This window comes from Hemiscyllium ocellatum, chromosome 7 (genome assembly GCF_020745735.1).
Source record: "Hemiscyllium ocellatum isolate sHemOce1 chromosome 7, sHemOce1.pat.X.cur, whole genome shotgun sequence".
Lineage (NCBI taxonomy): Eukaryota > Metazoa > Chordata > Chondrichthyes > Orectolobiformes > Hemiscylliidae > Hemiscyllium > Hemiscyllium ocellatum.
The window spans coordinates 41,525,223-41,540,489 of record NC_083407.1 but is presented as its reverse complement, the minus strand read 5'-3'; the positions used below and the strand labels follow the sequence as shown (position 1 = coordinate 41,540,489).

Genomic DNA, 15,267 nt, shown 5'->3' with positions numbered 1-15,267 from the left:
ATACTAAGCAGCAAGAGGAAGGAAACACACTCAACACACAGGAAAGGAAAGCCTGTGAAAGGATGAAAAAAGACAAAAACATTGTAATCCTACCTGCAGACAAAGGGCACATGACCGTCATTCTAAACAGAATGGAGTACATTGAAAAAGCAAAGGCACTGCTTGCAGATACTGACACCAACAGATGGTGATAGACCAGACTCCACAACTGGAAACCTGTGTCACATCCACATTGAGAAGGCTTCAGAAATCAGGACAATTAAACAAGAAAGACTTCCAAAAAAATAAAACTGGATGGATCCAACGCACCCTACTTCAACGGACTACCTAAAGTGCACAAACCAGGGGCCCCCCTCAGACCCATAGTCTCACTGCTTGGAACACCGACACACACATTAATCAAGAAGCTCCACCAAAAACTGAAATACCTTGGAGAAGGCTCATGCCACTTCATTCACTCCACCTAAGAATTCCTGAACATCATCAAAGACGCCAAGATAGAAGAGGAAAAAATAATGGTGTCCTTTGATATAGCAGCCCTGTTCACATCAATTGACATCAACCTGGCCAAAGAAACATAGGCTGTACTACTAGAGGAACCAAGGACACAAACACCAGACAGCATCAATTCCATCAGGAAGGACAACATCCACAAGCTAGTAGACCTGTGCCTCACCACCCACTTCATATTCAATAACAAGACTTACAAACAAATCAACGGAACACCCATCGGAACACCCATGGGATCACCAATATCAGGGCTCCTAGCAGAGGCTGTAATGCAAAGACTTGAACAAACAGCCCTCCCAACTATCCAACCTAAACATTGGGTCCACTACGTGGATGACATCTTTGTGATTACAAAACAAAACAAATTAGAGGAAACCTACAATGCATCAACAGTATTCTTATTGGCATAAAATTCACAAAAGAAGAGGAGAACAACAACAAACTCCCATTCCTAGATGTCACAGTAGAATAAACAATTAATGCAGAACATCAAGCCAGCATCTGCAGGAAAAACAACATACACAGACCAAATACTTAACTACAGAAGCAAACATCCCAAAACCCACAAACGGAGCTGCATCAGAACATTATTTCAATAAACCAAACACACTGCAGCACCCAGGAACTATGAACAGCTGAAGAAAATTTGTATACAATGTATTCAGGAAGAACGAGTACCCAATAAACACAGTCTGTCGATATCCCAACAACAAACCCAAACAAGCAGACACAACGTGCCTAGAAGTTCTAGCCACTTTACCTTACATCAAAGAGACCTTGGAAATTATTTCCAGATTACTCGGACCCCTTGGCATCATGGTAGCCCATAAACCCACCAACACACTTAAAGAACAGCTAATAAATCTAAAGGACCTGTACAAACAACCAGCAAAATGAATGCCATTTACAAAATACCATGCAAGGACCATAAAAAGAAAAATCTACATTGGACAAACAGGCAGAAAACTAGCCATCAGGATCCATAAACACAAACTAACTACCTAAAGACATGACCCATTATCACCAGTATTCCTACATATAGACGAGGGAGGACACACTTTGACTGGGACAACACATCCACCGTAGCTAAACAGAGACATGCACGAGAATTCCTAGAGGCCTGGCATTCTAACTGGAACTCTCTCAATAAATACATCGATTTAGGCCCATCTACCATTCTCTGAGAAAAAGACCCAGAAATTATATCACCCACCTAAGAAACCAAGACACATAACAGAAAGATGGCCATAACACCAATGCTTCACCAGAGGCTCACTGATGATATTACCTAGCATGGTGACGAAACATCTGGAAAAAAAACTTCCAGCTCAGCGAGCAAACTTACGGTATAAATGGGCAAGTACTCAAACTGGCAAGACATGATCAGTGGCTTCTTACAACAATCTATGTTCGAGCCTCAGTTATTCACAATATTCATTAATGACTTGGAAAATGGCATAAAAAGTCTCATCCAATTTGCTGATGACACAAAGTTGGGCAGTATTATAGACAGTGTTGATAACATCATAAAATTACAACAGGATAGTGATAGATTAGGTGAATGAGCAAAGCAGTCACAGGTGGATTTTAATGTAAGTAAGTGAGAGGTTATCCAATTTGGCCAAAAATGATTTTTTTTAGAAGACACAAAGTTAAATATGTTATATGTCTAATGAGGTTTGTGGGTTTCAGGTTCATAGCTCTTTGAACTGCCATAAATAGGTGTAGAAAATAGTCAAGAAAGCTGATGGAATGCTGGCCACCATATGTAAATGGCTTGATTATAAAGGTGCAGACATCATGCTGCAGTTATACGAAACCCTAGTTAGACCCCACTTAGAGTGCTGTGAGCAGATCTGGGTGCCTCACCTTAAGAAGGATGTTTTGACCCTGGAGGGAGTTCAACACTGGTTTATAAGGATGATACCCAGACTTCAGGGGTTCAGTTATGAGAGGAGATTAAACAAATTAGGCCTCAATTCTCTAGAATTTAGAAGGTTAAGGGGTGATCTAATCGAGATCTTCAGAATATTTACAGGGAAAGACAGGGTAGGTAAAGATAAACTATGACCACTGATTGAAGATTCTAGAACCAGGGAGTATAATTTAAGAATTAGGGCCAGTTCATTCAGGAGAAATGTTAGAAAGGGCTTCGTGAAGAGTACAGTAAAGTTTGGAACAATTTTCCTCAAACAGTGATTCTAGTTCAATTGTTAAAATTGAAATAGATGAATTTTTAATAAGCAAGGTTATCTCGTGATATGGGCCCAAGGCAGACAAATAGAGTTAGGCCACAAACCAGCAATAATCTTAATGAATGGCAGAACAGGCTCGATTGGCTGAATGGCCAACTCCTGTTCCTGTATTTCTGTGATCATGCCCTAGGTTCTTCCATAAGAGCACTTCTCTGCATCTACCCTGTGAAGTCCCCTGGGAGACCTGAAAGTTTAAATAAGGTCGCCTCTCAATCTTCTAAATTCCAGTGAGCACAGGGGCAACCTACTCAACCTCTCATAAGCAAGTCTGTCCATACCCAAGATCAACCCAGTGAACCTTCTCTGGACTGCCTCCAGTATATCCATTCTCAGATGAGGGAATCAAAACTGTTTGTAGTATTTCCAAGTATGGGTTAAAGCTGGTTGAAGTCATACTGGCACAAAGGAAAATGGTTGTAGTTATTGCAGGCCAGTCATCATAACTCCAGAACATCTCTGGAGAAATTCCTGAGGATAAGGCCCAGGCCCAACCACCTTCCGATGCTTTATCAACAACCTTTCCTCCATCGTAATTTCAGAAGTGAGGATGTTGCTGACTATTGCACAGTTAAACTTGCATCAGCCATTGGGAAAATGCTGGAATTCATTATTAAGAAAGTATTAGGAGGAGTTTAGGCAATCAGTTGAAGCTTGTCCAATTTGGAAGGTAGGGTAGAAAAATGAAATATGGTTTAACTGCAGAATTCTGCAGTACAGAGAGATGCACATAATTACAAGGAAATAGAGTATAAAAGTAGACATATTTTGTGCAAATGTGCATGCCATTGGTGAGACCACACTAAGAATACAAGGTGCAGTTTTGATGTTCTGATTTATTAACAATACACTTGTATCAAGGCAATTCAGAGCAAGTTCACGAGAGTGGTTCCTGAAACGAAGAGACTGTTTTATGAGGAAAGGTTAATCAGGTTATACTGTATTCATTGCTGTTGGAAGAGTAACAGTTAATCTTTTCAAGCAAATATGATTCTGAGGAGGCATGACCGGTTTGACAATGAAATATTTTTTCTGTTTGGGAGGGGTGGTGATCCAGAACAAGGAAGAATAGTTTAGGAATAAGATATTTCCCGTTTCAGATTGAGAGGATTTTCTTCTCTCAGAAGAATGATAATCTTTAGAATTCTGCTTTCTGGAAAATGTTGGAGGCTGGCTCACATGATATATTCAAGGCTGAATTAAACAGTTTTTGATCTATAAGACAGTCCAAGATTATGGGAGAAGGCAGGAGATTAGAACTGAGACCATAATCTGATCATCCATGATCTTGTAGAATGGTGGGGCAAGCTCAAGGAGCCATTTGACCTACTTCTGTTTGATATGGTATTATATCACTGCCGTAATGCATTGTTAGAATCATGAATCATACAATTTTACAGTACAGAAGGAGGCCAATTGTTCCATAGTGTCTATACCTGCACCTGAAAGAGCTCCAGCTAGACCCACTGCCTAGCCTTAACTCCATAACCCTTTAAATTCATGACTTTCAAATATATATCCAACTCTCTTTGAAATGTCTTATGGAATCCTTCTCCATCACTCTCTCAGGCAGCACATTCCAAATCCTAACAACTTTGAGTAAAGAAGCTTCTCCTCATCTCAGTCTTAACTCTTTTACTGACAATCTCGAAATTATGACTGCTAGTTTCTGGTGAACCAACAGAATATCCTTCTTTACCCTGTCAAAATTGTTCATAATTTTGAACACCTCTGTAAAGCCAGCTTTTAATCTTCTCTGCTCAAAGGTTAATAAGCCCAATCGCCCTAATCTTCCCTTTAATCTAAAATCTTTCATTCCCAATATTATTCTAGTACATCATCTTTAAACTCTCTCATGAGCTTTAACAGCCTTCCTTAAACAAGATGCCTGAAGACAAATACTCCGAATGTGATGTGACCAATGATTTGTAGAGGTGTAGTGTCTCTTAGAGTCATAGAGATGTACAGCACAGAAACAGACCCTTCGGTCCAACTCATCCATGCCAACCAACCCAATCTAGTCCCATTTGCCAGCACTTGGCCCATATCTCTCTAAACCCTCCCTCTTCTTTTACCCATCCAGTTGCCTTTTAAATAATGTAGTTGTACCAGCCTCCATCACTTCCTCTGGCAGCTCATTCCATACACTCACCTTCCTCTGCATGAAAAAGTTGCTCCTTAGGTCCCTTTTATATCTTTCCCCTATCACTCTAAACCTATGCCCTCTAGTTCTGGACTCCCCCACCCACGAGAAAAGACTTTATCTATTTATCCTATCCAAGACCTCATGACATTATAAACCTCTATAAGGTCACCTCTCAGCCTTTGACACTTCAGGCAAAACAGCCACAGCCTATTCAGCCTGTGCTTATAGCTCAAATCCTCCAACCCTTTCAAGTTTCACAACATCCTTCCAATAGGAAGGAAACCAGAATTGCACACAATATTCCAGAACTTCTTTGTTTTTATACTCTCTATCTCTATTAATAAACCCAAGGATCCTATAACAATTTTTAAACTTGCCTGACCACCTTCAGAAAATCATGCACGTGAACCCCCAAGGTCCCTCTGCTCCTGTACTCCTTCAAGTTGGAGCATTGAGCCTGTATTGTCTCTCCGTGTTTCTTCTATTAAAATGCATTACCTCACATTTCTCTGCATTATAACTCATTTACCAGGTGTCTGCCCACTGAGCCAACTTGTCAGTGTCCCTCTGAGGTTGCTCATCATCATCCTCATAATTCCCTATTCTCCCTAAGTTTGCATCACTTGTAAATTTAGAGATTTTTGCCTTCAACACTTATTTCCAAACTATTTACATAACTCAGGAAGAAGAAAGGTCCCAACATTGATTCCTGGGGAAAATCACTTTCACCTCATGTCCAACCTGAGAAATGCCCACCTATACCTACCCTGTCGTTTAGCCAATTTATAATCCATGTTGCCAAGGACCTATCAATCCTAAACATTTCTACATTCATAGAATCCTAGCAATACAGAAAGAAGCCATTTAGTCTATTGAGTCTACACCGACGCTCTGAGGAGCATCCCACCCAGACCCAGACCCAGACCCCCACCCTCACCCTATCCAATAACCCCACATTGATAATTCACCTAGCCTACACCATCCTGGACACTATAGTCCAATTTAGCAAAGCTAATTTACCTTGCCTGCCTATGTTTGAACTGTGGGAGGAAATCCACGTAGACACCTGGAGAATATGCAAACTCCTCATCTAAGATAGTGAACCGAGGCTGGCTATGAACTCGGGTCACTGGTGCTATGAGGGAACAGTGCTAACCATTGAGCCACTGTGCTGCCCTAATTTGCTAGCCAACCTGTCATGCGGCACCATATCAAATGCTTTCTGAAAGTTCAAATATACATCTACAGCGCAATGCTCATCCACTCTTGTGTTACCTCATCAAAAGAACTCAATTAAATTTGCTAGGCATGACCTGCCCTTGACAAAGCCATGTTGACTGTCTAGTATCAACTTATTTTTCTCTAAGTGTATATTTACCTTATCCTGTATTGTGGCCTCCATCAGTTTTCCCACTATTAACATCAAGCTAGAGGTCTGTCGTTTCCTAGGTTATCCTTTGTCCCTTTCTTAAGCAACAGTGTCACATTTACAATCCTCCAGTTTGCCAGGATTAACACTGTGTTTGGAGAAACCTAGAAAATTTCTGTCAACAGCTCCTCAATTTGCTCCCTTAACATTTTGGCTGAAAATGTGTTGCTGGTTAAAGCACAGCAGGTCAGGCAGCATCCAAGGAACAGGAAATTCGATGTTTCGGGCCAGAGCCCTTCATCAGGAATTCCTGATGAAGGGCTCTGGCCCAAAACGTCGAATTTCCTGTTCCTTGGATGCTGCCTGACCTGCTGTGCTTTAACCAGCAACACATTTTCAGCTCTGATCTCCAGCATCTGCAGACCTCACTTTTTACTTCCCTTAACATTTTAGTCTAGGATGCATCCCATCTGGGCCTGACAACTTCTCTACTTGGGGTTCTGCCAGCCTTTTTAGCACCTTCTCTTTATCTTTCACTATCCTGTTAAATTGCTCAACATCCCCATTTCAATGAGGGCATTGTCACCATCTTCTAATCTGGTGAAGACAGAAGCAAAATGTTCATTTTGTATCTCTGCCATATCCTTTGCTTCAGTGCGCAGTTTACCTTGCTATCTTTCACTAATCTTTTACTGTTATTATGTTTGAAGAATGTTTGTTTTAGCGCAACCTGCCATCTTTTCCTCATGCTTCCTCTCAGCCTTCCTTATTCCAACCTTAGCCTCTCTTCTGCATTTGTGACACTGTTTCTTATTTCTATTACTATTAATATTCTGGTGTGCATCATATGCCTCCTTTTTCTTCCTTATTTTCTCATCAATATCCTTAGTCACCCAGGGTATTCTAGATTTGGATATTTATTTCTCTGCGGCATGGATTAGCTTGTACCCTATTCATCTCCCTTTTGAAATTCTCCCATTTTTCATCTACTGTTTTATCCACCAAAGTGTGTTTCCAATCAATATGCTCCAGTTCAATTTTTAGACCCCTAAAATCTGCCCTCTTCCAGTCTGGGATCTTAATAATCGACTGATTTTTATCCTTTTCCAACTTAATATTGAACCTTATTATGTTATGATCACTTTCTCAAATTCTCTTCCACGTTGATATTCAGCATTTGGCCTGCCTCATTTCCCAGGACCAGATACAGTGCAACCCTGTCCCTAGTAGGGTTAGAAATGTACTGCTCCAGAAAATTCTCCTGCAGACATTGCGGGAATTTCTCCCCTTTCCTGCCTCATCTTTGTCCCAGTTTACACAAGTATAATTGAAATTATCACTATCACAACCATACTTGACCTGCAGGTGTCCATAATCTGCTACAAATGCTGTCTTCTCCTTCCTCCCCACTATTTGGAGATCTATAATATATACCTAACAAGGTCACTGCTCCCTTTCTGTTTCTCACCTCCAACCATAACTAACTCAGGAATTCAATCTCATTCAAGAGCAGTGATGCTGTCTTTGATCAAGATGCTACATCTCCTCCCCTTTTACCCACCCTGTTTCTACTAAAAGCCTTATACCCCTGGATGTTAAGTATCCAGTCCTGTTCTGGGCTTGAGCCATGTTTATGTCAATGGTAGTATGTCATAACCCATAGAGCAATTTCAGCTTCCAGTACCCCAGTTTTGTTCTCTACATTCCGTGCATTTATATACTTGCAATTTAACTCTTTCTTGTCCGTGGGAGGACATTATTTCTTTGTTCCCTATCAATACTGAATCCTTCCCTTCCTTCCTTTTCCCCATTTTGCCATCATCTCTCTTTTGCCCTCTCTGGTATATCCAAAACAAGGCCCATTTATCAACCCACCCCTCCCACCTTATAAGTTTTAATCCATTCCACCACAGCCAGGAGATTAGTTGCTTTTCTGATCAGGTGAAGCCCTTCTCAACAGCTTTCTCCTTTTCCAAAAATGATCCCAATGTCCCAAAAGTCTAAACCTCTCTCTTGTACACCACCGTTCAAGTCACACATTGACCTATGTGATCTGCCTTTGCCTAAGTGGAGAAGCTCATGGCCTATGCTGATTGGCATTCATTAACTATAACAATCTTCGTTTAGTTGCAATCTACTAAATATTGCAATTTTGTGCAAACTTAAGCACAAGAAAGTATATTGAATCATTCATCTACAAAATGTGTGAAATGACAAAAACTGTGCAAAATCCTGTGTCTGTAGACAGCAGAGTGAATAACTTTACTTGTTCAACTAATATAATGGGCAGCGCAATTATTAAGCTCCAGAGTGTTGTTTAATGAAATGTTATGTGTAGCCTGCTAAAGGGAAGTTAACCATAAGGTTAAGTTATGAGATTAAACACTTGACCTCCATTTGCAATTTGCATTTTTCTCTTCTAAAATGTAATTGCATATCTCCTTTATTAATTTTGTTAAATTAATCAAGAAGGAGGATATATTCCCATGTCAACTCTAGGGTTTGTCACCGTTGTTGTAAGTCTAGTTGGTCTATTTTTAGCATGCTCTTGAACTTATTCATCAATTTAAACTGACTTCTCTAAATTAAAAAAAATGTACTTGAAGTGTTGATCCATTTATGTTTGTCAGTAAAGTACATTTGTGTGCATTTGTAATGTCATCACATTAAAATTAAATAATCAGGAAAGAAAAGCTATATTTTTACAGTTGCCACAATAGTTTACTATGAAGTTTCGGAAAGCTCTGAGCATCCCAGATTTTATTCCAAATTTGTACTGACTCCCAGGCAGAATTTTAGACCTGATCAGGATCTCGGCTGCTGGCTTGTAAACCACTGAGAGCTCTGGTTGCCTCTTTTCGGGAATGTTTGTGCTATTCTGTTCTACTCAGGCACTTGACAGACTTGGGGCTTAAGTCTAGGAGTAGAAACTCATTTATTGAAAATTTTTGAAAAGGAGATATTTATCACCGACACAACATGATAAATCGCACATCAGTGATGAGTCATGACTGAACAAGGGTCACAAGGAAGGCTCAGCAGTAAGTGCAGGTGGGTGGCTTTTGGCAGACTTGCACCCCCACAAATGCCTTTGAATGAGTAACCCCCATCCTACCAGGGAGACCTGCAAATAACTGGCACACATTTCCCTGTCATGCTTGCCAAATGTGGATGTGCCGGTGTTGGACTGGGTGGACAAGGTCAGAAGGCGCACGGTGGCTCATTGGTTAGCACTGCTGCCTCACAGTGCCAGGGACCCAGGTTCAATTCCCACCTCGGGCAACTGTGTCTGTAGAATTTGCACGTTCTCCCCGTGTCAGAGTGGGTTTCCTCCGGGTACTCTGGTTTCCTCCTACAGTCCAAAGGTGTGCAGGTTAGGTGAATTGGCCGTGCTAAATTGCCCTTAGTGTTAGATGCTTTAGTCAGGGGTAAATGTAGGAGAATGGGTCTGGGTGGGTTGTTCTTCAGAGGGTCGGTGTGGACTTGTTGGGCCGAAGGGCCTGTTTGCACACTGTAGGGAATCTAATCTTAAAAAAGCACCAGGTTGTAGTCCAACAAGTTTATTTGAAATGACAAGCTTTTGGAGCACTGCTCCTTCGTCAGGTGAAGTGAAGAAAAGCAGGCAAGCACAGAATTTATAGGCAGAGAGTTCAGTAAACAGATAGATCAAAAGATCATATAAATGGTGTGAGTAGAGTGTTGATAGGCTGAATAATAAGTCTCTGTAGCTGAATAGCAAGTAAAGAGATGACCTATAGTCTGATTGAGTCAGAGAGATAATTCCAACAAACTAAAAATAACGTAGTGCTGCAGACAAACAAAATGACAGGAATAAAATGATATGTACAAGAGTTACGTGCTGAGGATCTCACCAAAGTAACAAGTGATCTAAAAACCATACAAATTAAATAAGGTAGAGAGATCATAACAAGTTATCAATGTGCTGGTATCAAAATAGGACAGTAAGGAAGATTTTACAATTACAGAACAGTATGATGGGTTACATGTAGCTTGATGTGAACACAGGTTCACGATTGAGGCCGTCTTCATTAGCTATCTGTTTCTGCTCAGCGATTCCATGATGTTGTGTATCTCAAGGCCACCTTGGAAGACGCTCACAGGAAGTTTGGAGGCTGAATGGCCTTATCCGCTGATGTTTTCCTCAACTGGGAGGGAACATCCCTGTCTGGCGATTGTTGTGCGGTGTCCATTCATCCATTGTCATATCATCTGCATGGTCTCACTAAGATACTATCCCTCAGAACGTCCTTACCTGCAACATATGAGGTAGACAACGTTGGCTGAGTCCCATGAGTATCTGGCGTGTCCGTGGTGGGTGGTGTCCCCACACGTGATGGTAGTATCCAAGTCACTGGTCTGACATGTCTTATGGAGGTTGCCATGGCAAGGTTGTGCGGTGCTGTGGTCGATGTTGTCCTGAAGGCTGGGTAATTTGCTGTGAACAATGGTCTGTTTAATGTTTGGTGTTTGTTTGAAGAGACGTAGGGGCGTAGGGATGATCTTGGCAAGATGTATGTCCTCATCGATGACATGTTGAAGGGTGCAAAGCACATGGGATAGTCTATCTGCTCTGGGGAAGTACTGGAAGATGAAGTGTACTTTGTCGGTCTTGTCCTGTGTCTGCCTTCTGAGGAGGTCATTGAGGTTTTTCAGTGTGGCGTATTGGAATTGGTGATTGATGAATTGAGCACTGTATCCCGTTCCAATTAAGGCATCTTTCAGCATCTTTAGGTGTGCGTCGCATTCCTCTTCGGCTGAGCAGATCATGTGTATACACAGGGCTTGTCCGTAGAATATGGCTTCTTGAACATGTTTAGGGTGGAGGCTAGAGAAGTGTGTCATTGTGAGGTTATCCATGGGCTTGCGGTCGAGTGAGGTACTGAGTTGTCTATCCTTGAAGGAATTGGGTGTGTCCAAGAATGAGACTGATTCTGAAGCGCAGTCCATGCTAAATCTGATGGTGTGATGAAACTTGTTGATAATGTTTTATAGTTGTTTCAGTGGTTCTTTGTGACAACTCCAGAGGAGGAAAATGACGTTGATGTATCTGGTGTTTAGCATTGATTGAAGGTCCTGTGCAGCATAGAAGTTGTGCATGAACTTATGCAAAAAAAGGTTGGTGTATTGGAATGCAAATTTGGTCCCCAAGGTTGTTCCGTGTGACTGGAAAAAGGAACTACTTACTGAAGGTGAAGACAAGGATGAAACGGATGAGTAGTAGGATGCCATCTGGAAATTGGCAGTTGTTGGTGCTGTTGCAGTGATGCACTCATCATGGGGGATGCTGGGATAAAGTGCCAATACGTCCATTGTGACGAGGAATGTTCTTGGTTTGATTGGTCTGTGGAGTTTCTGTAAGAAATCTGTAGTGTTGTGACAGAAAGTGGAGGTTCCTTGTACAATGGGTTTCAAGACACACTTGACATAATCAGAGCAGTTCTCACACAGGGTCCTGTTGCTTGATGTGATGGGACGACCAGGTGTGTTGACTTTGTGTCTTCGGAAGGCAGTAGAAGACTCCTGTGGTAGATGTATGTGCGATGAGGGTGCACAGAACAGTTCTGAATCAAAGGTCTTGATCACCAATGTGTTCACCGTCACTCACCATCTGACATTTTTGATAACCTGCAGAGACTTACTGTTAAGCCTATTGACACCCTACTCTCATTTATATGATATTTTGATCTGTCTGCCCATAAATTCTGTACCTGTCTGTTTTTCTTCACTTCACCTGAAAAAGGAGCAGCACTCCAAAAGCTTATGATTTCAAATAAGCCTGTTGGACTATAACCTGGTGTCATGTGACTTCTCACCATGCTTGCCAAATCACAAGGCACCTGTCTGTCACTGATTTAACACTAACAACAGGGGGATGAGGTCCTGAAGTCAGCATTAAATGCCTACTTTAGAGCCTAAATTGGCAACAGGGAAGGAAATTTGTTCATGGGCCATTCCACTGCAGACTTTATCCATCTGACATACAGAATGTCAACCCTGCAAAGTCCTCCTTGCTAACATCTGAGGCGTCTGTCAAATTTGGGAATGCTGCTCCATGGGCTAGTTGAGCAAGGTTCTGACCATAGCCATGCTCACAGAATCGTAGTTCATACTACACAAGAGAATGTCGTCATCATCCCAGGGATGTGCTGTCCAGATACAACAGACCCACCAATGGTGGCACACTGTTGGAGAAATGATAGGTTTTTCTGGGAGTCTTCAGCATTAAGTTCAGACATCATGTGGGCGGCACGGTGGCACAGTGGTTAGCACTGCTGCCTCACAGCGCCAGAGACCTGGGTTCAATTCCCGCCTCAGCCGACTGACTGACTGTGTGGAGTTTGCACGTTCTCCCCGTGTCTGCGTGGGTTTCCTCCGGGTGCTCCGGTTTCCTCCAACATCCCACATCAGGTGAAAAGTGGGCAAAGAAACCACCTGCAGAAAAGCTAATTGTAACTCAATCAGTCTATTCTCAATCATCAAGGTGATGGAAGGGGTCATCAACAGTGCCATCAATTGGCACTTAATCAACAATAAACTGGTCACTGATCTAGGTTTATATTCACACAGCTGTAAAGAGCTGAACTCCAGATGTAAGCATTTGACCACAATTGACATCAAGGAACCCTGGCAAAACTGGAGCAGATGGAAATTTGGGACAAAGTCTCTGCTGGTTGGAGTCATACCAGCACAAACAAAATGGTTGTTGGAGTCTAATCATCTCAGCTACAGTATATCTCTGCAGGAGTTCCTCAGGGACATTACCTTAGTCCAACCATTGTCAGCTGTTTGATCAATGACATGCTTTCCTTCATTGTAAGGCCAGAAGTATGGATTTTCACTGATGATTGCACAATATTTGGCACCATGGGCTAAGAAGTGGCAGATAGAGTTTAATTTGGATAAATGTGTGGTATTGTGTTTTGGTAAACCAAACAAGGGCAGGACTTATACAGTTAATGGTAGTGCCTTGGGTAGTGTTGTAGAACAAGGAGACCTAGTGGTTCGGGTACATAATTCTTTGATATTTGCATCACAGGTGGACAATGTGATTAAGAAGACATTTTGCATGCTTGCCTTCATTGCTCAGACCTCGAGTATAGGAATTGGGATGTCATGTTGAGATTGTACAGAACGTTGTTGAGGCCTCTTCAGGAGTAATGTGTACTGTTTTGGTCACCCTGTTACAGGAAGGTTATTATTGAACTGAAGATGGTTCAGAAAAGACTTCTCTGGATGTTGCAAGGATAGAGTGTTTGAGTTATAAAAATAGACTGGATAGGCTGGGGCATATTTCATTGGAGCATAGAATGTTGAGGGGTAAACTGAAAGAGGTTTATAAAATCATGAGGAGCATAGATGAGGTGAATAGCAAAGGTCTTTGCCCTAACATGGGTGAGTTCAAAACTCAGAATAGTTCTAAGGTGAGAGGAGAAAAATTTAAAAGCACATGAGGGGCAACTTTTATACAGAGAGTGGTTAGTGTGTGAATGAACTGCAAGAGGAAGTGCTGGATGCAGGTACAATTACAATATTTAAAAGAGAAATACCTGGATAGAAAAGTTAAGAGGGATATGGGCCAAATGGAGGCAGGTGGGAATGGTTTTGTTTGGGAATATGGTCGACATGGGCTAGTTGGACTGAAGGGTCTGTTTCCATGATGCATGATTCAATCACCAATCATGATTCCTCAGGCACAGAAGCAGTCTGTGTCTAAGTGCAGCAAGATTTAGATATCACTTAGACTTGAGCTGAATGTGGCACAAAGTATTGAACCAGGTGTGCCAGGTAATGATCATCTCCAATAAAAGAGAATCCAGCCTTCACTCCTTGATATTCAATGGCATTATCATTGCTGAATATCTGGCTACAATAGACCAAAAATTGAAGTGGACTAACCACGTAAATTCTGTGGTTACAAGAGCTGGTCAAAATCTGTCCACCATCCACTAGGCCCGAACCAGGAGTGTGGTGGAATACTCCTACTTGCCTGGGTAGATATAGCTCCAACAAGGCTCAAGAAGTTTGACGTTGCCCAGGAGCCAGCTTGTTTGGTGCCCTTTCACACACTTTCAGTATTCAATCCCTACACAATCAACACAGTCTTGTACCATCTACAGAGGGCATTGCAAGAATTCACCAAGGGTCCTTTGACCTTGCCAACAGCATTTGGACAGCTCACCACCATCCTGTCAATCGCAAATTAGGATTGGGCAGTAAATTCTGGCCGAGCCAGCAATCCTTTGCATGAATATGGAAAGAGTCATTTATAACAGTATGTGCATATGCGTAATAATAATTGTGATGCCCACCCAGTCATGTTGTTCATTGGTATGCATTAACCAGGTCCAGGCGTGAAAAAACATTAGACAGCAGACAGTACAATTGGCAAAATATCCCAATAAAAGCTTATGCCTTTAAAAGAAAGAATTAGGTGGAATGATTGAATATTCCTCAATGTCACAAGAGCAGGCAACTGTTTACTTAGTCACCTTACTCTGCTCTCTTTTATGGCATACTGACTCAAAGACGCATCAAAGTCAGCATACTAAAATTTTAAACAAGTTGCCTCTTTATGATGATGCCACCAGAAGCAAAGCCTCATGATGGCATATTAACTGCCTCTAATTAATCACACAAAAGAGTAAAATGGATGACTAAGTGATACCAATCAATATTGTTTTATTTCAGCACGTTAGGCTTGCATGCAATTTGGTGATATGTATTTTTACTTTGAGTAATTTCAATTTACAGGAATTCTGGGGTTATCCTTGCATACAAATGTTCTGTCACTGTCACAACCTAAATCAATGGAAATATATGAAGATGTATTTAACATTTGTTAAATCATTGTCAGGTTTAATTTTGTTTTCCTTATTTGTTCACCAGAGAAGCAAATATTTTCTTTAATTTTTTCACTGTTGTGTTACCATGACAAGCAAATGTTATCCTTTGACATTGCCTTTGGTGTT

At 41.5% G+C, this 15,267-nt stretch overlaps 1 protein-coding gene across 2 annotated transcripts in view; it reads left to right on the top strand.

Moving 5' to 3' along the window:
• Window positions 1-15,267, top strand: part of LOC132817415 (solute carrier family 35 member F5-like) — a 111,505-nt gene that overhangs the window by 92,007 nt on the left and 4,231 nt on the right. The window lies entirely within an intron of this gene.